Below are 27,500 nucleotides of genomic sequence, written 5' to 3'. Positions count from 1 at the left end.
TAGTGATCACGTTCAGTTGCAGTCTTTAGCGCTGTCAGGTGGACGGCGTAGCGAGCTTAGCGCCCCACCCCACCCCACCCCTCCCCACCCCTCCTCAGGCCCCATCCTTAGTTCCGTGGAACTACCAATCCTATTTTCTGACTGATCCCTCTCTCTGATTACTTGCGGGAAGAGGGGGGAGGTTAAATGGTTTAGAGCCACCACCACCACCACCACCACCACCCGCACCATTCCCTGACAGGTCTGTTCCGTTTCTAAACGGGTGAGGAGGGAGGGGGGTGGGGGGAGGCAGGAGGGGATGTTCTTGTCTGGGGGAGCGGGGGGAGTGGAGAGGTGTGGAGGAGTAGCGGGATGGGTTTTGGGGGGCAAGGAAAGAGAGGAGATAGTAAGAGGTAGCAGGGGGTGGTAGCGAAATGGATGTCTTTTGAAATAAATTGAATTAATTTCTCAAGAAGGGTGACATACAGACGTGTGGATTGGTCTGTTCGTAGTTCTTTGATTTACTTCAACGCTGTTCAAGGTATTATCTAAGATCAGACGATTATGCGGTCTCTTTCTTTCTCCTTTTCCATCTATATGTAAATATCTTTTCTACCAGGTTTTAACTTGACAGTTTCATGTGTCACAGGAGCTGGGCTGCAGTGATGTAATGTTGATGATGTGGTTTGATATCGATATAGATTCTGCAGGACGATTACAACTTATTTTACGGCCTTGATAAATGAGAGCGCCTGTTAACATCTTTTGGGATTCTAAACTTCCATCAAGAAGGTAAGGACCTATTTTTCTTCAGGGCCACCATCCATTGTCATAAAAGTTATTATGTTGTTTGATTACATAAGTTGAGGTGGGGAAAGTAAGGAAAGGAAGTCAGGGTGAGGCAAGGCGAGGCAAGATGAGGTGAGATGAGATCCAACCAAACTTTATTGTCTGTAAACTCACTTTGGCTCAAGCACACGTAACATTGAATATGTAGATCAGTCACCATTCAAACATGACCATTCATTAAAACACGCATCACAATAACTTAATTCATAAATAAGATTAAAGTTGACTCGTAAGAAAAGCCCATGTCTTTCAGACTGAAATATGAGACAGACGAACATTCATTTCCAGCAACACATTAACTACTCAAGCACTCACATACATGTGTACACAGCTAATCATACCACCCATCACCCCCTCTCTCTCACACACACACACGTTAGTGTACACTGGCAGCAACAGCACGCAAGCCATGCTTCAGAATTATCGTCATGAAACCGTCAGGGACCGTATTCAAGAGACCATCGGGCCTGCGGGTAAATGCGTACCTGCGGGTAATCTGCCTGAGGCAAGGCAAGCTGCCCGAGGGAAAGCAGTATCCGGTATTCAGGTACACTCGAGTCTACCCGCGGGCCTCCAAACCCAAAGGCAAATTTGCCCTTACTACCTGCCAAGGGTGACTGCCCACGAAGCTGAGGCAAATATGGTGGATCCTTTTGTATCGTTGTTTCTGTTGAGGCATGCTTTGCGGACAGCCTGAGTGCACCGCACTGTCTTTGAATACAAAGTTAACTTAACCTTCAAGGTAAACTGTACCCGAGGGTCTCTGTCATGTCAAGGGTAACTTGCCTGAAGGCAAAATGAAGTTTGTCTTGAATACGACCCCTCAGGTGAATATTTCAGTCAGATTTTTTAAGTCATTGCCGAACAGTTTACATGCTGTGGCCAAACAGTTGAACATAGATAATGGTAAAAGTGAGTCATTTGCGTATTGTTTGTATACATTTGGATTCGCATATGCACAGGCAGTTGGGGAGTTCTAAATATTACTGGATGAAAAAACAACAACAACAACAAAACCCCACAAAAAACACGTTTTAAACAAATGAATATTGTTTGGCTTTCCGCATGAGGCACGATTTGTACGACCATATTCAGAACAGGGACATTATCATTTTTAATATAAAGTGTTCCGGACTGGGGATGATGTGGAACCTTACATTCTGATCGATAAGGATAGGTATTTAGGAAGGGCTTCATCCAAACTTAGATTTTGAGAGTCGGGCATTGCTTTCCATTGCTACAGGAACAATGAAAAACGTTATTGCAAAACTTTATGTCGGTTGTGTTACGAATTGGAAGAAAATGAAACTCATATCGTGTGTTGCTGCTCTTCTGTTCATCAAGTCAAGTCTTAATAACTCTCTCCATACGAACGGCGAAAGAGACGACGTTAACAGCGTTTCACCCCAGTTACCATCATCAAAATATTGCAAGCGGAAGGCTCTTATACTGAAGAGGTGAATGTTGACAAAGAATACCACAGTTCTGACGACGGAAGCTAAAGGTTGGGTCATTCAGACACCCACTGGACATCCGAGGGGTCTGTGTAGAGGAGAAGAGAGGACTGGCCGTACTGAGTGAGTTAATGTTAATACGGATTGAACTCAAGTTCGGTTTTAGATTCCATCAACGTTCGTCGTATAGAAGTAAAACTGTCTTGCCTAAAAGCTGTTATTGTAAACAATAAAACATTTTCATTGCCATTCTCTGTCTGGCTGGCTGGCTGGCTGTCTGTCTATGTTTTCTACTTGTTGTTGTTGTTGTTGTAGTTACAGCTGTTCTCTTCCTGCTCCTCCTCCTCCTCTCCTCCTCCTTCTTCTTCTCCTCCTCATTCTCCTTCTTCTACCCCCCCCTCTTCTTCTCGTTCTTCTTCTTCTTCTCTCATCTTTCTCCTCCTCCTTCTTCTCCTCCTCCTTCTCCTCCTCATTCTCCTCCTCCTTCTCCTCCTCCTCATCCCCCCTCTTCTTGTTTTTTTCTTGTTCTTCTTGTTCTTGTTCTCCTCCTTATTGTTCTCCTCCTTCTTCTCCTCCTCATTCTCCCCCTCCTCACCCCCGTCTTCTTGTTCTTCTCCTCCTCATTCTTCTCCTTCTTCTCCTCCTCTCCTCCTTCTCCTCCTCCTCCCCTCGTGCACTCTATGAAAAATAGGCGCTGTCTCAATGTTTGGCACGGACTCATTCCCTCACTGTCTCAGCGTGGGGCGCACGTCTGTTAGCCGTTCATCGTGATGACAGGGACAGGAGGGGACAGCACCAGGGGGGACAGGTCTACATCCCCCCATCCCCCCTCCACTCCTCTTGTCTGTGGAGGAGTGCCGTAGGGGAGCGGGGGGACTGGGTACTTGGGGGCAGAGGGGGTTAATGGTAGAGGGTGAAGTGGGGGGGGGGGGAGGGGATACTGGGGTCACGTGGGAGAAGAACAGACCGGAAGAAACGAAGAATAGGTTACTGTTCATCTCTGTATGGATTGGTGCGCTGTTTCTCTGTCTCTGTCTGTCTGTCTGTCTCTCTCTCTCAAACACACACACTCTAATGTCTCCTCCCTCCAGCTCTCTCTCGCTCTCGCTCTCTTTCCTTCTATTACTCCCCCCCCCCTCTCTCTCTCTCTCATCCTGGAGACCACTTTCAATGTCTATCAACAGGGAAGAGAGGCCGGCCGTACGGTTCAAAGCCTGGCCCAACACCGCCTCCCCTCAGTTCCATGGAAGCACCAGTCTTATTTTTCTAACTGATCCCCTGTCTGTGATCACTGCTGGAAGGGGAGAAATAAGAGGGGGTTGGGGTCACAGCACCACCTCCCTCATCCTCAACATTCCCTGACAAGATTTCTCTGTTTCTGTTTCTGAATAGGATCAGGGGTAGGGTGGAGGGGAGGGAGGGTGTGGGCAAGCAGGGATGTTCTGTTTGTGTCTGATGTAGAGGGGGGATGGAGGAGGGGGTGTAAGGTGGAGTGGTAGAGGGGAGAGGAGAGGCTGGCGGGAGAGAGAGTGGGAGAGAGAGGGAGGGAGAGAGAGAGACAGAGAGAGAGAGAGCAGGTGGAGGGGGTCAATAGAGAGAAGCACCAGCTGAAATGAACGTTACTTGATTTCATTTACGAATGTGTGTGTGTGTGTGTGTGTGTGTGTGTGTGTGTGTGTGTGTGTGTGTGTGTGTGTGTGTGTGTGAAGTGTGGTTGGGTTGTGGTGGTAGTGGATGGGGGAAAAGTGATGTTGGCGCGCGCGCGGGGGTGTGTGTTTGTCAGTGTGTGTGTGTGTGTGTGTGTGTGTGTGTGTGTGTGTTGACTGGTGGTGTCGCGATATCTCCTGGGGGTAATGAGACGATGTTGCGATGATGATGATGATGATGATGATGATGTAAAATGCACGGTTCTTCTTCTTCTTCCTCTTCCATCTCTCACTCCCTCATTCTCTCGTTCAATTGTTCGTTCACCGTCACCTCCGCACACATGCACACAAAATAGGACAGAGGGACTGACACAGAGAGGGAGGCAGACAGACAGACAGACAGACGGACAGAAATCACACACGTACACTGGCGGTCATGTGCATGGACATTCCGAGAGCTTAGCAGTAGTAAAAAGAGGAGGAGGTGGGTGGGGTGAAGAAAGAGAGAGAAAGAGAGGAAGAGAAAGAGACAGACAGACAGACAGACACACACACACACACACACACACACACACACACACACACACACACACACACACACACACAGAGACAGAGAGAGAGAGAGAAAGAAGGGAGACGACATATTGACAAAGACAGAAAGGGAGGAGAGGGGAGAGAGGGGGGGGGGAGGGGGACACACACAGTCATTCGTCACTCCTGTCAATTTTCCTCGAAAGTTGACAACTCCAACAGAACAACGAGACACTGCATGCAATATGGCTTTCTTTTCAATGAATACACGCGAAAGGAAGAGAGAAAAAAAAACCCAACAACATATAAAACAAAAAACCCACACCTACCTTTTCCCATTTGTTGTAGAACTCCGGCCATGCTATTCAATGGCAGCTTCTGCCTTCCTTCTCCTAACAACGTCCTTCATCATGCATCAGTCACAATGAGATGGCTGTGCCGTGGCCCGTGACTTTGTTCACCTCATCAGTTAATGAACTGGTTACTTAATGAAGGCCAACAAATGGACATGGCCCTGCATCGTGATGAGTGATGGGGAGTGTAAAGGAGATTGGCTTTAGCACGCACTGAGTGCTGTTGGTAGGGTGGGGGGGAAGGGGAGGGGGTTACTTACGTAAGGGCTACGTACCTCATGGTGATTACCTATATAATGATAGTGATAATAATAGCAATAGTAATAATGATAATATTTATTTTTCTATCATCATTATCATTGTTATGATTAACGTTAGAATAATAATGATAATGATAAAAATAATAATAATGATAATATAGGAGGAGGAGGAGGAGGAGGAGGGAGAAGAAAAGTGATATATCAATCTCTTTTTCTGTATATGCATATATTTCTGTCCTTTTCACCCCCTCACTGTTTGTCTATCTATCTGTCACTCTGTACGTAAGTCTGTCTGTTTGTTTGTAGGTCAGTCAGTTTGTCAGTCAATTAGTCAGTTATTCAGTCAGTCAGTCAGTCTGTCTGTCATTCGGTCAGTCAGTCTGTCTGCCTGTCCCTTTGTTTTTTTTTGTGTTTTTTTTTATCAATCTCTGTGTCGTTGTGTCGTCTGTCTGTCCTTACACTGTCTTTTGTCTTGACTGTCTTTCCGTTATTCCGCCTGATATATGCTTGCTTCTGTCTGAATATCTGACGTGTGTGTGTGTGTGTGTGTAAGTGTGCGCGCTCGTGTGCGTGTGTGCGTGCGTGCGCGCGTGTGTGTATGCGTGCGTGCGTGCGTGTGTGTGTGTGTTTCTTTTCCTCACTATTTCCCCCGCTCTCCATCTTTCTCTCAAAATATTATCCATGGTTTCACAATCTCTCACTCTCCCCCCCCCTCTCTCTCTTTGTGTGTGTGTGTGTGTGTGTGTGTGTGTGCGTGTGTGCGCGCGCGTGCGTGCGTGCGTGCGTGTGTGTGTGTGTGTGTGCGGGCCCCTCTCTCACTCTCTCTCTCTTGGGGCTGTGGCCTTTACAGTAACAAAGTGTGTCCATTTCCATTTGATTCCCAACCAGTGGACACCCCGTGTATCGCGATGAGTGACGGGGAGCATGAAGCTGATCGGTTTCTGCACGCACTGGCTGCCACTGGTGGGGTGGGGGTGTGGATGTGGGGTGAGGACAGGGGTGACTTACATAAGGGTGACGTCCGTTAGGATGATTGCGTCCAGGGACATACCACGACGGTCACAAGCATGATGACAGTAATTCATTTGAATTATTGATAATAATGATGCTTGTGATGACGATGATGACATATATGATGATGAAAATAATGATAATGATGATAATGATAAGTAATAATAATAATAAGAAGAAGAACAACAATAAAGATAATGAGAAGAAGACGAAGACGAAGAAGAAGAATGCTCATAATCTCTCTCCTTCTTCCTTTGAATAACCTCAAGGCCTGACTAAGCGCGTTGGGTTACGCTGCTGGTCAGGCATCTGCTTGGCAGATGTGGTGTAGCGTATATGGATTTGTCCGAACGCAGTGACGCCTCCTTTAGACTGAAACTGAAACTGAAACCTTTGAATAAAACCGTTCGTTCGTTCGTTTGTGTGTGTCTCTCTCTGTCTCTTTGTTTTCTGTCTGTCTGTGCGTCTGTCTGTCCGTCTGTCTCTGTCTCTCTGTCTCTGTGTCTCTCAGTCTAATATCCGCTCTCTCTCTCTCTCTCTCTGTCTCTCTCTCTCTCTCTCTCTCTCTCTCTCTCTCTCTCTCTCTCTATGTATATATATATATGTATGTATGTATGTATATATATCAGTGTTCATTCATCCGAGCATTCTTTCTCTTCCGATAGTTCGCTTGCTCGCCTGCTCGGTCTTCTTTTTCTACGTTAGTTCATTCTGTTATTTTGGCCATAAATTCATTCGTTCATTAATTTCTTCACGTTTTCTTAGGTCGGGTGGTGGTTGGGTTAGGGTCCAATTTAAAATAAATTCCAGTTTCCGATAATAGAAACAAGAAATCATGTTCGGTCATGCATGTATTTGTTTGTCAGCTCGTTCATCACGTCAAAAAGAAAGATAACAGACAATGAAACAAACAAAGAAACCAGAAAACAAACCAGTATCCGCAGGGATTGGGGTGGTTTTTTCTTTGTTTCTTTGTTTGTTTGTTTGTTTTTTGTCATACTTCATGCTCCCAGCTCGGTCATGCGCTACATTTGTCTCAAATTTCATTTTCCTGTGAGTCGGCAAAGACATTCAACTTCTTCTAGAGAAGAGAGGCAGAGCCAGAGAAAGAGACGCGAAAGAGAGAGAGGGAGACGGTGGAGTGGGAAGGCAGACAGAGAGAGAGAGATTCAAGATTCAAGATTCAAAAACTTTATTACTCAAGGATAAAGATTTTAGGCATTGCCTAGTCTTCCAATCTGTCCTTGTGACAACAAAAACAGTAACGATAAGACACAACAATAATAACAATAGTAAATACTACCACTACTACTACTACTACTACTACTAATTATAATACTAATCAACGGACCATCATCATCACAAAAATATAATGAAGGGAACACTGTCACACACTCACACTCACCCAATCACACACATATGCACACACTCATCCCCAAACACACACACCCTTATGCATATACATATTTGCACATATACCCACATGCATGCATACGTCTACATGTACATACAGATATGTATGCATACGTATACATAAACATAATTAGGTATCAAATCATATTGTAGTACATTACAAATCATATTGTAGTACAATAGCAAATATTGAACAAAAAGAAAGGGAAAAAAATCAAAAAGTAAAGGGATTATTAAGACTGTCAAATTAATCACCACACAGAATACAGGAAAGAGGCACGACTGAAATGAAAATATATAAACAGAGCAGAGAAATACAGTTATATCACTGTACATATACAACAGTGATGAGAAACCTGACGCTGATGTGGCAGGCAATAACATCCAATCAATAGCTTGCATGTAATACATAAAAAACACAAAAGGTTGAAAATAAGATGAAACACGTTAGTGTATGTATAGGAATAGACAGCGCATACATTTCACAAAGGGCATGATGTGTTTAGGGCGGTTATATTTGGTTTGGGGGTCTATTGTTTGTGGAGCAGAAGTTTTCGTACCCTTGATTTGAAGGACGATAATGAATCGCCTGTCTTGACGAACGTAGGAAGAGAGTTCCAAATAGATGGTCCAAAAAATGCAAAGCTAGATTTGTACAAGTCAATGCGCACACGAGGCAGAATATAATTATCTGAATCGTAACGCTCTGTTGCCCTTTGAACAAATTCACTGAGGTACGGTGGTGACATGTGGTTGTGTACTTTGAACATGAGGACCATTCTATTGTATTCAAATTGCTTGTACAGTGGTAATATTTCCAGTTTTGTTAATTTCTCATCTGTTGATAGTGAGTGGTCGGGTAGTATAAGTTTAGCTGCTCGTCTATGTAATGAGTTTATTTTTTTGAGCTGGTTGTGACTGGCATTGCTCCAGATTGTAGATGCATAATTGATATGAGAAAGACAATGTGCCCCGAAGAATAATTTTCGGGTTGGAGCATCGACATAATGTCTAAGTTTATTGAGTAAGAACAGACTGCGAGCTAACTGTTTGCAGACATGGTTAATATGAGCTTGCCAGTTTAGTTCTTTATCAATTATTACCCCAAGAACGCGGTGTTCACAAACTTGTTCAACTGGGTTCTTGTTTACCTCAAGTTTTAGAGTGAGAGGCTTACGTTGGTGTTTTTGTCTGGATGTCAGTGCCATACTTTTTGTCTTATGTGGGTTAAGTTCCATGTGATTCTGGTAACACCAGTCTAAGATGTCATTTATTCCCTGTTGTAGCGATGATTGTACAACAGCGATGTTGGTGTCACTACAATGAAGAGAACTGTCATCAGCGAACAGATCGCAGATGACGTTGCCAGGTGATATGTGCATCGGCAAGTCATTTATATAGATGCAAAAGAGTAGAGGTCCAAGAATAGAGCCTTGCGGTACACCACGATCTACATGACCTTCAGAAGAGTACGTGCCATTTAAGTAAACACGCTGCGTTCTGTTTTCCAGGTAAGACCGGAAGAATGAGCCAGCTGACTGGTTTTGAGTATATTCATTTAATTTGTTTATCAGTATTTCGTGATCCACAAGATCAAAGGCCTTCTTGAAATCAAGGAAAACTGTTCCAGTGATCTTGTTATGATTAATTGCAGATAACCACGTGTCGCAAAGTCGGGTTAAGGCTGTGTGACAGGAGTGATAACGGCGAAAGCCGGACTGAAGGGGATGAAAGAGGTTGTTTTAGAGAGAGAGAGAGAGAGAGAGAGATTTCGTTAGTTTCTCTTTGTTTGTTGCTGTTCTGTTTGTTTTTTGTTGTTGTTACCTTGTTGTTTTATCTGTCCTCAAAGAGTGATTTTTCATTGTTACAGACTGTTGTCACCAGGACCAGCGAGGACACACGTTCCCCTGGACACAACACTTTCCTGTGTCCTCAGCGCTCTCGGTTAGTAATATGAAATATATGTAATATATAGAGTGAAAATATATAGATAATGATATTATTAAATGTTACATGTTTGTCTGAGAGTGTAGGTGTGCGTGCCTGAAATGTGATTGAATGACACAGGAAACGAATGATGAGCTCCCAGTGGCAGCCGTCCCACCCTGGTAGGCAGCCTGTTGTGTGACTGACTCTGTGTTTGTAAAGCGCTTTGAGCTTGGTCTCCGACCGAGGATAGGCGCTACATAAGTATCCATATCAATCAATCAATCAATCAATCAATCAGTTAACTGAAAGTGCCGCTTGGAATGAAAAATCGGCTTATTTTTGTTTGTTTGTACTTTTTTTTCTCTCTCCGTCTTTCTCGATAGAATCAAGATAAAGCATAACAGTGGTTATTTCCCCCGTCCTTTCACTAAACGTTGATATGTAGGTACTTGGATCTCAGCAGAAAACATAGATTTAAACGCCTTCATGGAGGTACAGAGTTTAAAGTTATCTAGGAGTGAGTTCCATTTGGTGGTTCCACTTCAGCGAATTTCGAGTCACGCCTTTTAACAAGGACCCCTTCCAGGCGCGACCTGCTTGGTATTCTCTGTCAGTGTGGTTCATACAGTACATCATTTCACTTCCAAGTGAAGGGCGGAGTTCAGACATCAATATGCAAATAAATCAGGGCAAGGCAAAGCAAGGCAAGGCAAGGCAAGGGAAGCAAGGCAAGGCAAGGGAAAACAAGGCAAGGCAAGGCAAGGCAAAGCAAGGCAAGGCAAGGCAAAGCAAGGCAAGGGAAAGCAAGACAAGGCAAGGAAAAGCCAGGCAAGGAAAAGCCAGGCAAGGGAAAGCAAGGCAAGGCAAGGAAAAGCCAGGCAAGGGAAAGCCAGGCAAGGGAAAGCAAGACAAGGCAAGGAAAAGCCAGGCAAGGGAAAGCAAGGCAAGGCAAGGGAAAGCAAGGCGGAAAGCAAGGCAAGGCAAGGGAAAGCAAGGCAAGGGAAAGCCAGGCAAGGGAAAGCAAGGCAAGGCAAGGCAAGGCAAGGAAAAGCCAGGCAAGGGAAAGCCAGGCAAGGAAAAGCCAGTCAAGGGAAAGCAAGGCAAGGCAAGGCAAAGCAAGGCAAGGAAAGGGAAAGCAAGGCAAGGGAAGGCAAGGCAAAGCAAGGCAAATGAAGGAAAAGCAAGGCAAGGCAAAGCAAGGCAAGGGAAAGCAAGGCAAGGCAAGGGAAAGCAAGGCAAGGGAAAGCAAGGCAAGGCAAGGCGGAAAGCAAGGCAAGGCAAGGGAAAGCAAGGCAAGGCAAGGCGGAAAGCAAGGCAAGGCAAAGCAAGGGAAAGCAAGGCAAGGCAAGGGAAGGCAAGGCAAGGCAAGGGAAAGCAAGGCAAGGGAAAGCAAGGGAAAGCAAGGCAAGGGAAAGCAAGGCAAGGCAAGGCAAAGCAAGGGAAAGCAAGGCAAGGCAAGGCGGAAGCAAGGCAAGGCAAACCAAGGGAAAGCAAGGCAAGGCAAGGCAAAGCAAGGCAAGGCAAGGCAAAGCAAGGCAAGGCAAGGCAAGGCAAAGCAAGGCAAGGCAAGGGAAAGCAAGAAGTTTACTTTATGTACCCACTGGAGTCACTGAAACATTACACATAATCACGCTTCTTTTACACACACTGTACAGAAACAAAAGGAGTGACGTTGAAAACTAAAACAAACAAAACCCACGTTAGCAGGCAAGAAAATACACACGAACAACTCATTTCCCCCAAGACATAGCCAAGAATCCGCCCACAAAAGGCTAGTGACCTGTGATAATACTTTCCTTTATCAAATTCCAGCCTTTCGTTTATTCAGTTAGCCTACCTTGGCTTGTCAGATGGTGTCTCCATCCAACGGCTATCTGGTCAGTTATCCTTTGTCCATTATGACCGTGTGACTCACACGGGGGTGGCCTGTCTTTCTTTGTGGATCAGAGCAAATAGGAGTTCTTCGCCAATGTCAGATCATAACTGGCAAGACCGTGCACAGCTGAATGTACGATTCGGTTGAGCTGATCAGCGGATCAGTATTGCTGTGACCGTAATCATATGGACCTCAACTGGCTTCTTTAGGATGCCCTTCGAGGTTTCAGATAAAGTGATGGTGAGGCCCGCATGTGTGTGTGTGTGTGTGTGTGTGTGTGTGTGCGTGTGCGTGTGTGTGTGTGTGTGTGTGTGCGTTTTTGTTGTTGTTGTTGTTGTTGTTGTTTGCTATAGAAGGTGCATTTGAAGTGACATGCACATTTTTGCTTCTTTTCCGTTGTTGTTGTTTTTGTTTGTTGTTGTTGTTGTTCGTTGGTTTCTTGGTTGGCTGGTTTCTCTGTTTGTTTCTTGTTTTACTGGTTTGTTTGTTTTGCTTTTTGCTTTTGCTTATCGGGGGTTGGGGGTGAGGGGCCGATGGAGAGAGAGAGAGAGAGAGAGAGAGAGAGAGAGAGAGAGAGAATCCATGCGAACTGATACAAGAAGGAATATCAATTTCCTCCCATTCCAGAATGCAACTTTCAAAGCGCGTAGCACAGCGCGTTTCAACGAAATGATCAAAAGACATGCACTGCATGTGCATTTTACATCCCCTCTGTGTGTGTGTGTGTGTGTGTGTGTGTGAGAGAGAGAGAGAGAAGGGATGCCCGTGTTCCGGAACAGGCCGGAAGTCAGTGATGCTGTGTGGTAAACAACGTGGTTGCGTGTTCGCTGGCTGGGAGCACGCGGTAGGGATTTTGTGTTTGTTTGTTTTTGTTTTCTTCGTTGTTTCTTTGTCTCTTTGCTTCTTTTCTTTGTTTCCTGTCGTTGGATTTTTAATGCCAGATCTAAAACCAAATGGAGTGGCTTCAAATGGAATGAACACCCACTCACCCACACAGACATGCATACGCACCGACACAGACACAATCTGACCTTTTCACTCTGTCCGTCTGTCAGTCCATCCGTCTATGTATCTATGTATCCGTCTGTCTATCCCCACCCACCCACACAGACATGCATACGCACCGACACTGACACACAGACACTACCTCTCCTTTTCACTCTATCTGTCTATCTATCTATCTATCTGTTACCTGTCTATCTATCCACCTATCTACCTATCTATCTGCCTCTTACATACATAAACACACACAGAGAGAACAGAGAGAAACACACACAGACACACACACACACACACACACACACACACACACACACACACACAGATAAATGAGAGACAGGCAGACAGACGAACAGACAGAGAGACAGTCAGACAGACAGGCAGACAATCAGACAAATATAGACAGGCGGACACAGTGAAACACGAAACATCACTCAAAGACAGACGGATGGACGATGGAGAGGAACTGACGACCAGAAACCCATCAGTGTAAGCTCTTCAGCAAGCTACCGTCAGTGACTTCAGTCCTTGAACCCACAGTACACGCGAGTCTCTCTCTCTCTCTCTCTCTCTCTCTGTCTCTCTGTCTGTCTGCCTCTGTCTGTCTGTTTATCTGTCTGTCTGTCCTTCTGTCTGTCTCCCTCTCTCTCATACTCTCTTTCTCTGTGTCTCTCTGTGTCTCCCTCTCTCTCTTTCTCTCTCTCAGCTCTTCCTCTTTGTCTGCCTGTCTGTCTCTGTCCCTATCTGTCTCTATGTCTCTGTCTCTGTCTCTGTCTCTGTCTCTCTCTCTCTCTCTCTCTCTCTCTCTCTCTGTCGCTGACTGTCTCTCACGCAATCAGCAGCAGATGCTCAAGACAAGGTGATAAAGAAGGATTACTTTGATGTCAGTCTTGTGTATGAGCGTGTGTGTGTGTGTGTGTGTGTGTGTGTGTGTGGAGAGAGAGAGAGAGTGTGTGTGTGTGTGTGTGTGCGTGTGTGCGTGTGTGCATGTGTGCGTGTGTGCGTGTGCGTGTGTGCATGTGTGTGTGCTAGTGTGTGTGTGTCTGCGTGAGAGAGAGAGAGAGAGAGAGAGAGAGATAGAGAGAGAGAGTGTGTGTGTGTGTGTGTGTGTGTGTCTGTCTGTCTTGTGTGTTTTTACGTAGGCCTAAGTGTGTGTATGTGTATGTTCATGTGTGTACGTGCTTACAGGTATACATACGTGCGTGCGCGTGTGTGTGTAAATGTATATGTGTACATGCATGCGTGCGTCTTTGATTCAACTCCTGACACCTTTTGATTTACTTCAGATAACTCTGACACCTCCATGTCTGTTTTTCTTCTTCTTTTAATTAAAAAAACAGCAACAACAAACAAATAAGTTTTAGTTCACATTCTTTCCATCATTCTCTTTTCGTCATATCAGCGGCGTCTTTGTTTTCATTTTTACCGCTTCTTTCTCTGTCTGTCTCTCCCCCTTTTCTGTCTGTCTCTCCCCCTTTTCTGTCTGTCCCGATTAAAGAGAATGTTGGTGATTTGAGCCGTGAAGTTCGGTCAGTCATAATTTACTTAACCTGCATGCGAACGGTGTTGGTTCTGAGAGTGACGACTGATTCAGCATCTTCGGAATAGCACCCAATGTATGTATGTATGTATGTAATGGATGGATGGATGGATGGATGAATGTATGTGTGCCTCGAAGCAGAGACAAAATCGGAGTGACTCAAAGCAGACACCGTGACTCAAAGCAGACACCGGAAAACAAAGCAGACATCGTGACACAAAGCAGACACTGCCGTGACACAAAGCAGACACCGGGACACAAAGCAGACACCGGGACACAAAACAAACACCGTGACTCAAAGCAGACAAAACAGATACCGTGACACAAAGCAGACACCGCGACACAAAGCAGACACCGTGACACAAAGCAGACACCGTGACTCAAAGCAGACACCGTGACACAAAGCAGACACCGTGACTCAAAGCAGACACCGTGACTCAAAGCAGACACCGTGACACAAAGCAGACACCGTGACACAAAGCAGACACCGTGACTCAAAGCAGACACTGCTACACAAGCAGTGACTCAAAGCAGACACCGTGACTCAAAGCAGACACCGTGACACAAAACAGACAGTGACACAAAGCAGACACCGTGACTCAAAGCAGACACCGTGACACAAAGCAGACAGTGACACAAAGCAGACACCGTGATACAAAGCAGACACCGTGACACAAAGCAGACACCGTGACTCAAAGCAGACACCGTGACACAAAGAAGACACCATGACACAAAGCAGACACAGTGACACAAAGCAGACACCGTGACACAAAGCAATGAACTTCCCCCAAAGCAGATACCGTAACACAAAGTAGACACCGTGACACAAAGCAGACACCGTGACACAAAGCAGACACCACCGTGACACAAAGCAGACACCGTGACACAAAGCAGACACCGTGACACAAAGCAGACACCACCATGATACAAAGCAGACACCGTGACTCAAAGCAGACACCGTGACACAAAGCAGACACAGTGACACAAAGCAGACACCGTGACACAAAGTAATGAACTTCACCCAAAGCAGATACCGTAACACAAAGTAGACACCGTGACACAAAGCAGACACCGTGACACAAAGCAGACACCACCGTGACACAAAGCAGGCACCACCGTGACACAAAGCAGACACCGTGACACAAAGTAGACACCGTGACACAAAGCAGACACCGTGACACAAAGTAGCCACAAAACAGACACCGCGACACAAAGCAGGGAACGTCGCTCAAAGCACGCCCCAGATGAGCATTGTATGGAATAATGAGCCATCACTGAGTTTCTCAACCCTTTTGGTTGCTGTTGATGTTGTTGCTGTTGCTGCTGCTGATGCTGCTGTTGTTATGGTTGTTTTTCTCTAATGGAAGCTCAAGGACAGACTCATATCATTCTGTATTTTGATCGTAACCTACGCTTCTGGCAGTACAGCGCGATTGTTGGTTTTTGCTGTTGTTGTTGTTGTTGTTGTTGTTGTTTGTCTGGTTACCTATTTTTTTCTTTCTATCAATACTCTATGATGATGGTGCTTTGTAAGCACAGCGACCCTTCCACTTCCCAGTGTTCACGTCAGCAAGGTATGGAGACAGGACAGAAGTGTACAGTGGTGATATAGACATTGATATTGATTTCCCTTCACTGCACAACAATGCCCCGTGATCTCAGAACCCCCTATCTGCTGATATGAGCGGGGCGGGTCGGGCTGATGGACAGATGATGCCTGCCATTGTTTCCCCCGCTCCTCGCATCTTTCTCTCTGTCTCCATAATTCATGTCGTTGACTTTCAGCCCTTGTTTTGTTCTCTCTACCTAATTGCGTTCTATGGATGCATTGTCTCTCTCTCTCTCTCTCTCTGTGGCCGTGTCGTGTGTATGTGTGGTGGAGGGGGGTGGGTGAGGGATGCGCGGGGCTTTCAGCGTCCTCTCTCTGATGGATGATGGCAACCTGCTTTTGATCTGATGCAGTGAACGAGTCTTTTTTCTTTTTTTTTTTCTTCTTTTTTCCTTTTTTTTCTTTTTTAATTTACCATGCGCAAGCACATCACGTCGTACCGCACACCGTCTATCACGGTACACACGCAGGGTCGCGCGGGCAAGCGCGCGCGCACACACGCACGCACCTACATACGCGTGCACACGCATGCACGCATGCGCATGGACACACTCAAACATTGGAATATACACACGTATGCACATACACGCACGGACGCACGCAAACACTGGAATGTGAAAGATTTTATTACAATCATTTTCTTTGTTGTTGCTGTTGTTGTTGGTCCTCCTCGTCCTCCTCCTCCTTCTCCTCCTCCTCCTCCTTCTTCTCCTCCTCCTCCTCCTTCTTCTTCTCTCCCTCCTCCTCCTCCTCCTCCTCCTCCTTCTTCTTCTTCTTCTTCTTCTCTTCCCCTCCTTCCCGTCTTCCCTTATCATCCTTCACTTCTTCACCCTCCTCCTCTTTCTCTTCATACTCCTCCTCCTCCACAAGTCCCGTTTAACCCCCTTAAAAAAAAAAAGAAAGAAAGAAAAAGAAGCTGAGTGAATATTTCCTTGGCAGATAACAAGCAGATGTACAATGCCTGGTGAGCTCACCACAGGGTGGAGTCGATATGACGTGCTCTGCTGGCTCCTGCCTTGTCCGGGCCTCGGAAGTGGGGGTGGGGGGTGGGGGGGGGCGTATGGAATGTGGGTTGGGGCCTGGGGGAAGGGGTGGGGCTGGGTTGGAAAGTGCTCTGGGCTTCAGTAGGATTACTTTGTCTTGGCTGTTTCTTTTTCTCCAATAATCCGTGGTCTTAAAAAGTGCACCTTTTTTTGTGCACGTGGAAGTGCTCGCAGCAACAACACACAGCAAAAAACGGTTGCTTGCCCTTGGCAAAAAATCGTTTGTATTGCAACATCTATTCTAACAGATAGAGAAAAGCAAACTGGCACGCAAATAAGATATAACGGCGGACGGGTGGCAATGCTCTTTAGGAACACGTTCTGTTCATGTGAAGAAAACGGTATGTTCAGAAATGTTGTGACAAGGAACATGTATGGAAGAAACACACACACACACACACACACACACACACCTCTATATATATTTGATACACACACACACACACACTCTCTCTCTCTCTCTCTCTCTCTCTCTCTCTCTCTGTCTCACGCACTGAGACACACTCGCACTCATGCACACACACACACACACACACACACACTGTCTGTTCTCTGTGTATGTGTGTGTGTGTGTGTGTGTGTGGACTGACCAACACATACCTAGACACCTTCACCCAGGCACCCCCCTCCCCACACGCACACAGTGAAGGCAGACAGGCGGTGATGGGGCACGGCCGGGGGGCGGGGGGTGGGTGGAGAAGGAACAGACGAGGTTTGTCGGATCCAGATGGTTGTGTACAACGATGTGAAAATGGCCTTGACCTGTACCCACCACCGCGTGGCCGCTCGCCAGAAGACGAGTGGATTGGGCTGGTTCGGCCTTGGTCATGTTCAAGTGGTACGTCGGACTGGACTGTTGGGGGCTGAGTGACGAACCTTTGGAAGTACAAATAAAATTTCCTATCGGAATTTTGTATTGTATTGTATTGTATTGCATTTGTTATCGTGACGTATCGTGTCGTATCTTACATTAACTGCCTTACTTTGCGTTACCTTGCCTTGCCTTGTATTGTGTTGTGTTGTATTGTATTGTATTGTATTGTATTGAGGGTACTGGTCCACAGTATCTTTCTGATGTCATTTGTCCTTACATACCCTCACGCCAAACTCCGCTCTTCTGACAACCGCGTGCTAAGGATCCCCCCTTGTTCGAACCAAAACGTAAGGCCAACGCAGTTTTTAATACCAAGCCCCATTCTTTGGAATCAACTTCCTCAACCTCTCCCTCACTCATCTTCACTGCAATCTTTCAAATCCAATCTGAAGACCCACCTTTTTCCCTGCTGAATATTTTTTCACAGCTCATCCCTTTCCAGTATGAACTAAAATGACTATTAGTGAGTGAGAGTTTGACAGTTTCAGAATTTTGGGGTTGTATTTTTGATTGCGTACTATTCATGCTTGTGTTCTATGACCCGTGTGCGTGCGTGCGTGCGCGTGTGCAGTGTGTGTTGTGGCGTGTGTGTGTGTGTGTGTGTGTGTGTGTGTGTGTGTGTGTGTGTGTGTGTGTGTGTGTGTGTGGCCGGCGGTGAATAATTCTTAATGATAATTATTTCGTATCGTGTTCAATTTTTCACTTTTTTTATTTACTTGTATGTTCTATTTTGTAAACGCCTTGGGCCTATTCTCAAGATCAGGTGTAAATGCTCATAATAATGATAATAATAATGATGATGATAATAATAATAATAAGAAGAAGAAGAATGTATTGTATTGTATCGTATTGCACCGTATCGTATCGTATCGTACCGTACCGTACTGTACTGCTGTATCCTAATCTAAAGCTGTGCATTGTGTTGTATCATACACCATCAGCACCGGATCCCTTGCCGCTGGCTGTTGTTCCGAGTGCCGATGGGTCCACGTCGTTAAATCATCGGTTCACCAGGTACAAGCCCATGAGCTTCACTCGTGTTCCTTAATGGGAGAGGTTCCCTGGTGCTTTCCCTGTGGGCGTAGGGCTCTCAGAAAGAAAGGGAAAGGGGAAAAAGAGGGGGCAGAGGGAGAGAGAGAGAGAGGATGGGATAAAAAGAGAGAGAGAGAGAGACAAAGACACAGAGACAGAGCCAAAGCCGGAGACAGAGAACCACAGAGAGAGACAGAGACAAGAAGCAGGGGCCCAGAGAAACAGAGTGTGACAGAAAAAGACAGACAGACAGAGACATTCAGACAGACAGAGACCCAAATCTTGCTGTAGAAGAAATAAGCGAATGATTGCCTCTTGACATCTTGCTCTCATGAAAAGTTGATGTCAATGCAAATTGCATCAATATTACCATGGTAAAAAAACAACAACACACACACAATAAAAAAAAACACAAAAAAAAACGACGACGAAAAATCAAACAAATAACAAACAAAATAAAAAGAAGAAGAAAAAAAACACACCCTAAAAACACCAATTCCACGTCAAAATGCATACAGAGGGACACATACTGACAGACAGCGAGGGAGGAAAGGAAAGAGACAGACAGACAGACAAACTGATGGACAGACAGACAGAACGACAGAGATATCAGTGTCTGTCCTCAGTATGTGATAGTTTCGTCTGTTTTCTTTGAGGTCAGCAGGTGTGAGATGATTATCTCCCATTAACAATCCCCTGCAGGGTAAAGCAGGTGTTTGTTTTTTGGGCATCTGCCTACGATACCACTCGACACGCACACGCACAGATTCAGGTGCACCGCGCGCGCGCTACTGGACAGTGACGACAGGGCTCCTGGAAAGGCGGTTGTGGGGTAGTGGGGATGGTGGTGGAGCGGGGGCTAAAAGGATATGGTGTGGAAGAAACGTGAGGTATTTTGAAAGGAAAGCCGATCGAAGAAAGGAAGCACGCACACACACACACACACACACACACAGACGAGTACTCACGTACAAATAAACTCCCGTTTTTCGAAGAGAGAGATAGTAAATGTATTTTCAGATAATACAGGGGTTAATTCTGTAACGAACCACCGGGATACACATAAGTGATGGCATGACGAAGATCAGTTGTTGGTGCAGCTGAAGGTGCACGCACGGGAGTGCGAGTATCGTACTTTTGTCCTCGACTGTGATTGGTCGTGAATTTCTCGCAAAGATAAGATGATAGTGAAGGCCTCTCGTTATTTTGTACTTAAAGACACTGATATTGACGCGAGGTCTCAGCCCAAGGGAGAGAAAGTAAAGGTTCTTGTTACTATCAATTCCCAGAGAGAAGCAAATTGAAGAAGTATCAGCTTGACAGAACGTCGATACAAATTGTCGAGTGGTTTTCAGGTTGTTCTTCCCCACTTTGTCACTGCCGTCCTGTGAGGCATTGTCAATATCTGGTTGTAAGTATGTGTGGAGATAATGTCATTCTAGTTTCATTCTGTTTTAAGTTGAAAAAAAGTTTGTTCGATCACTTCTTATATAATGAAAAGAAATAATGAAGATACCAAGTTAGATTCTTCATAATATTTAGACTCACCTGGATGGTCCCGTGTCAATGGACCGACGAGGCAGTCACGGTCCAAGCGCTTCACAGTTCACGGTCCTCAAACAGTCTGCTGGTGTCACCCCATTGTCTGTTGACAAGTCTGAGGTCTCTTTCCACTCTTTTGCCGCCAGTTCATTCTTGCACTTTATTGATTGAGGACTTCCATTTCCGTTAAATCATTTCTCATTCTTTGACTTAGTTTTGTTGTTATACTAATATAAACGTAGATGTTTTGTCCACGTCTATGGATTATTAATCAATTGAAATATTGTGTGTATTGCATTAGCATATTTGTTGTGTTGTGAAGACTGCTGCTGTCAACTAAAACAGGAAGATCATTAATGCAAACTGACAATAAAAACATGACTGACCCCCGAAGCAACCTTATTTAACTGATATGAAAGACATCGTCAAGGAATCTTAGAAAAATACCTGTTAATCTTTTTGTCAAGCAGGATGATACGCTCATAACACGTTTCCTTGAGAGAGAAGATCACGTTCTTTAATCTCAAGCAGAATCGGCAAATACTGTTCAAGCAATGAGATCGAAATTACAATAAAGCTGTTCTGTGAGGTTTGTTTGTACAGTACAGAAATATTTTTTGTTGAAGCCATTTTGATTAGATTGGGATAATCATTTCTCATTAAGCAAACCATTTGTAATAAAATGCTACTATAATATTCTAAAAGCCTTTCCTGGACAACATAGGGCGAACTGGTTTATATCACACTCACTAACGGCCTGTGACATTGCAAAGGGAAATCATGAGATTGATTTCAAATTCACCTAGAACTGGAGTTTTTGCACACCGGGTGGCAGCGAGTTCCAAATTGGGGGTGGCGCAGTGAAATTCAAACCGCTTAATTTTACTGGAACACACGGTAATATTTAAAATGTTCGACCTAATCTAAAAGAAAATATGAAGAAACTTGCGTAAGTGGTAAAGGGAAAGGGGGCAGTGAATGGCCTAACAAGCAGTTCCCTACACACGGGAACGATATGACCAAATAGTGATTGAGTTGTCAGCAGTCGTACTCTGTTTGTACCTTGTACCTAGAATGAATCGAATTCTAATAGAATATTTTCTTATTCATTTTCAGATCTAATTTTCTTCCTAAGTTTTACAAATCTCCCCTTCCACATCCCCTCACCCTCCTATCTGTCCCTCTCTCTGCCCCCCCCCCCCCAGACCCCCCGTCGCACCCCCAGCCACCCCTTCCCCCCGCCCCCGCACCCAAACCCCTCTCTCCCTACCTCTCTGTTTCACTCCATTTCACATTTTGATTAATCAAATGAATGAATCTCCAACCAAAAATTTAATAGAAACAACACAGGCACGCAGGCACACATTCGGTGGTTTTTTGTTTTTTGTTTTTTGTTTTTCGCTTTTTATCAAACACACACACACACACACACACACACACACACACACACACACATGTGCGCGCACGCACGCACGCACGCGTGGGTGGGACAGGCGTGGAGGTATGAACAACAAAATGCACACGAAAGGACTGCATGCACCGTGGTTGCAAACTAATCGCATGCAAAAGTTCACAAAGACACCTCGCAATTAAACTGATAGGGGATCCACGTGTGCGTGTTTCAGGAGGGGACAGGAGCGGGGGAAGGGGTGTTGGGGGCGGGGGAAGGGGTGTTGGGGCATATGGTGAGGGCTGGGGGCGGGGGAAGGGGTGTTGGGGCATATGGTGAGGGTTGGGGGCGGGGGAAGGGGTGTTGGGGGCGGGGGAAGGGGTGTTGGGGCATATGGTGAGGGTTGGGGGCGGGGGAAGGGGTGTTGGGGCATATGGTGAGGGTTGGGGGCGGGGGAAGGGGTGTTGGGGCAAATGGTGAGGGCTGGGGGCGGGGGAAGGGGTGTTGGGGCATATGGTGAGGGCTGGGGGCGGGGAAAGGGGTGTTGGGGCATATGGTGAGGGTTGGGGGCGGGGGAAGGGGTGTTGGGGCATATGGTGAGGGTTGGGGGCGGGGGAAGGGGTGTTGGGGCATATGGTGAGGGCTGGGGGCGGGAGGGTGCGGGGCTTGGGAAGAAGGGAGGAATGGAGGAAGGTAAATATGGAGTTGGGGTTGTGGGCTATGTTGGAAGGTTAACGCAGGCCATGCGTGTGTGTGTGTGTGTGTGTGTGTGTGTGTGTGTGTGTGTGTGTGTGTGCGCGTGCGTGCGCGCGCGCGTGTGTGTGTGTGTGTGTGTGTGTGTCTGTGTGCGTGCGTGTGTGTGTGCGTGTGTGTGTGTGCGTGTGTGTGTGTGTGTGTCTGTGTCTGTGTATGTGTTCGTGCGTGTCTGTCTGTCTGTCTTTGAGTGTGTGTGTGTGTGTGTGTGTGTGTGTGTGTGTGTGTGTGTGAGCGCGCGCGCTCTGTTTTCTGAAATCCTCCATGCCCTAATAGGGGTCACAGGTTAATTACAATCTTGAATTATTACATGTGTGTATCTGTGTGTCTGTGCGTCAGTGTGTTAATGTGTGTGTGTGTGCTCGCGAGCGCACCCACACTCGCACGTATGGTTTCGGGAAAAGGGGGATAAAGGGAAGTAATTCGGGAGCCCAGAACACCCTGGGGGTTGATTGCCCCTGTCGGCCGGCTCATTGCGCCACCTATCGGGATGTGTGATCTGCTGGTTGTGCACACAGAGGACGACTTTCCTCCACCATCCTGAACACGGGAAGGGTCTGCCAGGTCCTCAGCTGAGCCGATGGGTCTGTGTGTGTTAGATCGATCCCCCCTCTCTTCCTCTCTCTGTCTGCCTGTCTGTCTGTCTGTCTCTCTGTCCTTGAGTTCTGAGTTCTGACCTCTCTTCCCTACAGGGCTAAGCGGGAAAAGAAAAGCATCGGTGAAAACTTGTTCACAAGTAATTACTCTCATTACCCCACCCCCACCCCCCACCCCTCTCTCTCTCTCTCTCTATGTGGAGGATGGGGTGGGTCGATGTCAATGTGTGAATGCATTCGTTTTCTTACTTTTTACAATGATGATGATGATGGCGATGGTGATGATGATGATGATGATGATGATGATGGTGATTATCATTCGTAGTAGTAGCAGTAGATGTTGCAGTGTTGACAGCATTATCATTGTTGTGTCGTTATCGTTAATGTTGTCATTTTTATTGTTGCCACAAGGACAGATTGGAAGACTAGGCGATACCTAAAATCTTTATCCTTCTTGAGTCATAAAGTATTTGAATCTTGAATCCCCCGGGCTGAGCGGGAAAAAAAAGCATTGACTGTACTTGTTTACTTCATTACCATGGTGACATAGAAGTTCATCCCTGCCCCTTCTCTCTCTCTCTCTGTCTCTCTCTGTCTCTCTCCCTCTCTCCCCCTCACTAGTAGTGGAAGCAGTATCAACAGCAGTAGCAGCAGCAGTAGTAATAGTAGTACTTGCAGCAGCAACAACAACAGCTAAAGCAGCAGTTGAATCAATCGCTGTTGCTGATATTGTGGTGCTCTGAGCAACTGCCATTTTCTTCGGTGTTGACCTCAGGCGACTGTTCTGGACAGAGGCCAGGAACGCTTTTACAACATTCGTTATCACTATCATTAACACCACCACCACGTTTCTGTGCAGACCTGCTAGTGCCTGAATCCCCTTCCTGTGTATATCCACGCAGAAGATCAAATACGCACGTAAAAGATCATGTAATCCATTTCAGCGTTCGGTATTCATGGAAACAAGAACATACATGCACAGCCCCGAAAACAGAGTATCGTAGCCTACATGGCGGGGTAAATAAATCATAAAAAGGTAATATGTGTAAACTGTTACATGTGTGTCTGAGTGTGTGTGTGTGCGTACCTGAAATCTGATTGAATGACACAGGAAACAAATGATGAGCGCCTAATGGCAGCCGTCAGTCAGCTCTACCCAGGTGGGCAGCCTGTTGTGCAAATGACCCCGTGTTTGTACAGCGCTTAGAGCTTTGTCTCCCACCGAGGATACGCGCTATATAAGTATCCATATCAATCAATCATTTTTTCTCTCTCTTTTCTTTTCTTTTTTTCCCCCCTTTTTTTCTTCTTCCCTTTCAACCACATGTTCAAGGTTAATTACCGTTTACAGTATATTACTATGTGTAAGTACTGACTGTAGCTCAGTTAAACGCATTAACAATTAGATTGGTTCCGTGTATCATACCGTTCTTGAAATACCGAAAGAAAATGATGTGTTGCCATTTCTTAACCAGTAGAGTGCCTTTTAGACGTCAGCTTAAGTCCTACAAAAAGTATTGCAATAGTGCCTATAAGACGTCCACTGACGTCCTGCATATGTTCTGATTTTTCCTTCATTGGAGTTTGGTTCAATTCACATAGACAGACTCTGAACAGTTAGTTTGATGTGTCTGGATTATAAAAATACTATTTAAATGAACATTCATCAGGTAGAAGACCCCTTTCTGCTGGATAATAATTTGCTAACTGACCACGTGATACGCACGTGGAAAAGGGGGTTGCATCATGTGCAAAACAATGCGTTGAAAACTGTAAAGCAAATTGTCACAGTCAGCAGATTTACACAATTCTGAAAGCTCTGCTTGTGGTTGTGGACAGATTTCGCGATGTAGAAGGATCTCTCTTGTCTGATGATTGGTTTAAAAACGAAGGTGATTGACAATGACAGTGACGATACTGACAGCCCCATTTTATGGTAATTCAGTCCATCTATCCAATCAGACAGCTTTTTTGAACAAGTGGCGATGACTGACAGAATACGAGCAGCCAGCATTGGAAGAAGGGGAAGAGAGGGAGAGGAGTGATGTAAGATGATAGGTCGAATGTCAGCCAGAGTTCATGAAGTGGGCGTGGCTTTTAGGGAATGAGTGTGCTCACATTTCAATGCAGACTGTGGGATGACAACCGCCAATGTTCCACGATTTTCACGAAACGCAGGGTGGAACCTGCACTGATCGTAAAACACGTGCTTTTTGTTTTTCACGCTTTTTTTCGCTGAATCATCTGGTTGAGTTGTTTGAAGAGGTGGCAAGCCGGATGCACATAGACACTTCAATCGGCCCACGTGCAACTTGAAAGGAGTGAATGTCATCAAGAACTTCACCCTCTCACTTCCAAACGCTCTTAACTGTCAAAAAGCTTGCCAGCTCAGTTTCTGAGACTGTGATTGACCTGACTTTACCCACATTTGTCATTGTTGGGACAGTGATTTACTTACATGTCTGCACGAGCTGTGATTTGTTTTTATAAACTTATAGCCTGTTTCAATTTCTTCTTCAGGTATAATCTGACAATAGGCATGTTATTTCTAGCTGTATTTTCTTACTTTTCTTTATGGATGTTACTATGTAGAGGTGGAAATAGACTTTTTTGTTGCACAAAAATCATTATCTTGACTTTACATGCCTGAACAGTTATCTATAATCAACCTAATTGGGTAAAAGAGCCCAGAAGCAGAATCTACACTCATTTTTCTTCTGACAAAAACGTTTACATTCTTTCTGTATCGCCCATAGCTTTTGTGCTAGAATTTTTTGTGATTTATTACCCCCGAATCCTCAAAATTCTCTGGCAAGGGGAGAGCACTTTTTTTTCTTTTTTTTTCTTTTTTACAAAATTCTCTGGCACTGAACTGGTTTTTAAGGAATGAAAGGGGAGAAAGTCACAAAGATGGAATGAAATAAATAGTTATTTTGAACAAGGAAATCTTCTTCTTCTCCTCCTCCTCCTCCTCCTTCTTCTTCTTCTCCTTAGTCTTCTACTACTACTACTACTACTACACTACTTCTTCTTCACAATACTCACAATACAAACACAAAATACACACTTGATTATGAGACATGTACATTGAATATTGAGGGTGGATGGGAGAGGGAAATAAAACAATATTAAGAAATGTAACGCGAGACAATACACTGCGCACATTTTCACCCCACCCCCACCCCCTCACACACACACAAAGACAGACAACGCACAGACCCACAGACTGTCCCAAACCACCCACACACACCTCATCTCATTAACTTTAATTGCAATAATCTGGTCAGAGCTGACACGCAACCGAAATACAACCTGTGCACTCATGTGTCTGGGACACACATCACTGCATTGAATACCTGGCGCGAGAACATGGACATCGGAGACACAAACTGCTCAACTAACGTACGGACATTCAAAGCACACACACACACACACACACACACACACACACAGAGAGAAAGGCTTATAAGTCCTCCCAGCATGAAAGAGGTATTGACGCAGACTTCAGTTGGTATCAGCCAGTTCCCATGGCAACAAGACCACGAGCGTGGTCACTCCCCGAGGGTAATTAGGAGCTGACTTGTGTGCCTCAAGCACCTGACCCATATGACATTATTAAAAGCCAGAGGACTTGGGGGTTTGCATATACACAGTCATCACCTGGCATGGGTGACAGGCCGGCTGCTGTGTAAAGGTGACTGGACTGGGCGGCACGGTCATTGTCACCACCACTCACCCCCTGCCTCTGCTTACTGTGCCATTTTCTTTGGGTCCTTGCAGTTCTTCGTCTTAAAAAAAAATTATTATCCTGATTTTTGTTGTTGTTTGGGCACGGAGACTTGTCTGTGTTCTGTCATAATCGCCATGATGCTGGGTGGACGTCATCAGTGTTTTTGTGTAAGTATTAGGACGTGTGTTGTTGATTTTTTATTTATTAAAAAAAAAAAAAAAATGTTTTGCCAGTGTATGAGGTGTTTTGTGTCAGAATATGTAGGTATGGATAGTGTTTTTATGTAAGTATATGTTGTGTGTATGCGGTTTTTTGTGTAAGTATATGTGGTATTTGATATGATTATACGGCACTTTGGTAGACTGCTTTAGTATGGTACTGTTAATAGATGATGTGTTTGGTTCTTTTTGTTTTCTTTTTGTTAGTTTTTATTGTTGTTGTGTTTTCTGGGGCGGGAGGGGTTTGTTGTTTATCTGTTGTTTCGTTTTTTGCTTCTTTTTTTTTTGGGGGGGGGGGGGGGGGGGGGGGGGGGGGGGGGGGGGCGTAAATATTTTAATTATCATTTCATTCTATTTTGTTGTTGTTGTTGCTTTGAAGTATGTATTGCACTTTGGTTGATGTTGTTTTTGTTGTTGGTTCTTTCTTTCTTGGTGCTTTGGTGGATCTTGTTTCGTAACTATACATGTTTTGGCAGATGTCCTTATCACGATACACATTCATATTTTCTCGGTGTGATTAAAATCCGTCAGCATCGCACCTCTACATCAAGGACACTTCCTTGTCCAGCTGACTGACTCCCCCCACCCATCCACCCCCACCCCCCGCACACCCCCTAGTCCTTCAGAATAGAGGCCTCTTACTTCTTATGTATCAACCCTTTCCCTCTCTCTCCTTCTCTCTCTCTCTCCTCTCTCTCTCCTCTCTCTCTCTCTCTCTCTCTCCTCTCTCTCTCTCTCCTTCTTTCTCTCTCTATCTCTTGTCTGACACACCCATAGGGTTACAAAATCAATTAAATGCCCTTAAGCAAGAAACAGACAGACTACAACTAACAGTAAATCTCGATAGGACCAATATTATAGTTTTCCGCAATG

The sequence above is a fragment of the Babylonia areolata genome, chromosome 11, assembly GCF_041734735.1.
Source record: "Babylonia areolata isolate BAREFJ2019XMU chromosome 11, ASM4173473v1, whole genome shotgun sequence".
NCBI lineage: Eukaryota > Metazoa > Mollusca > Gastropoda > Neogastropoda > Buccinidae > Babylonia > Babylonia areolata.
Note: the sequence above shows the minus strand (reverse complement) of the source record.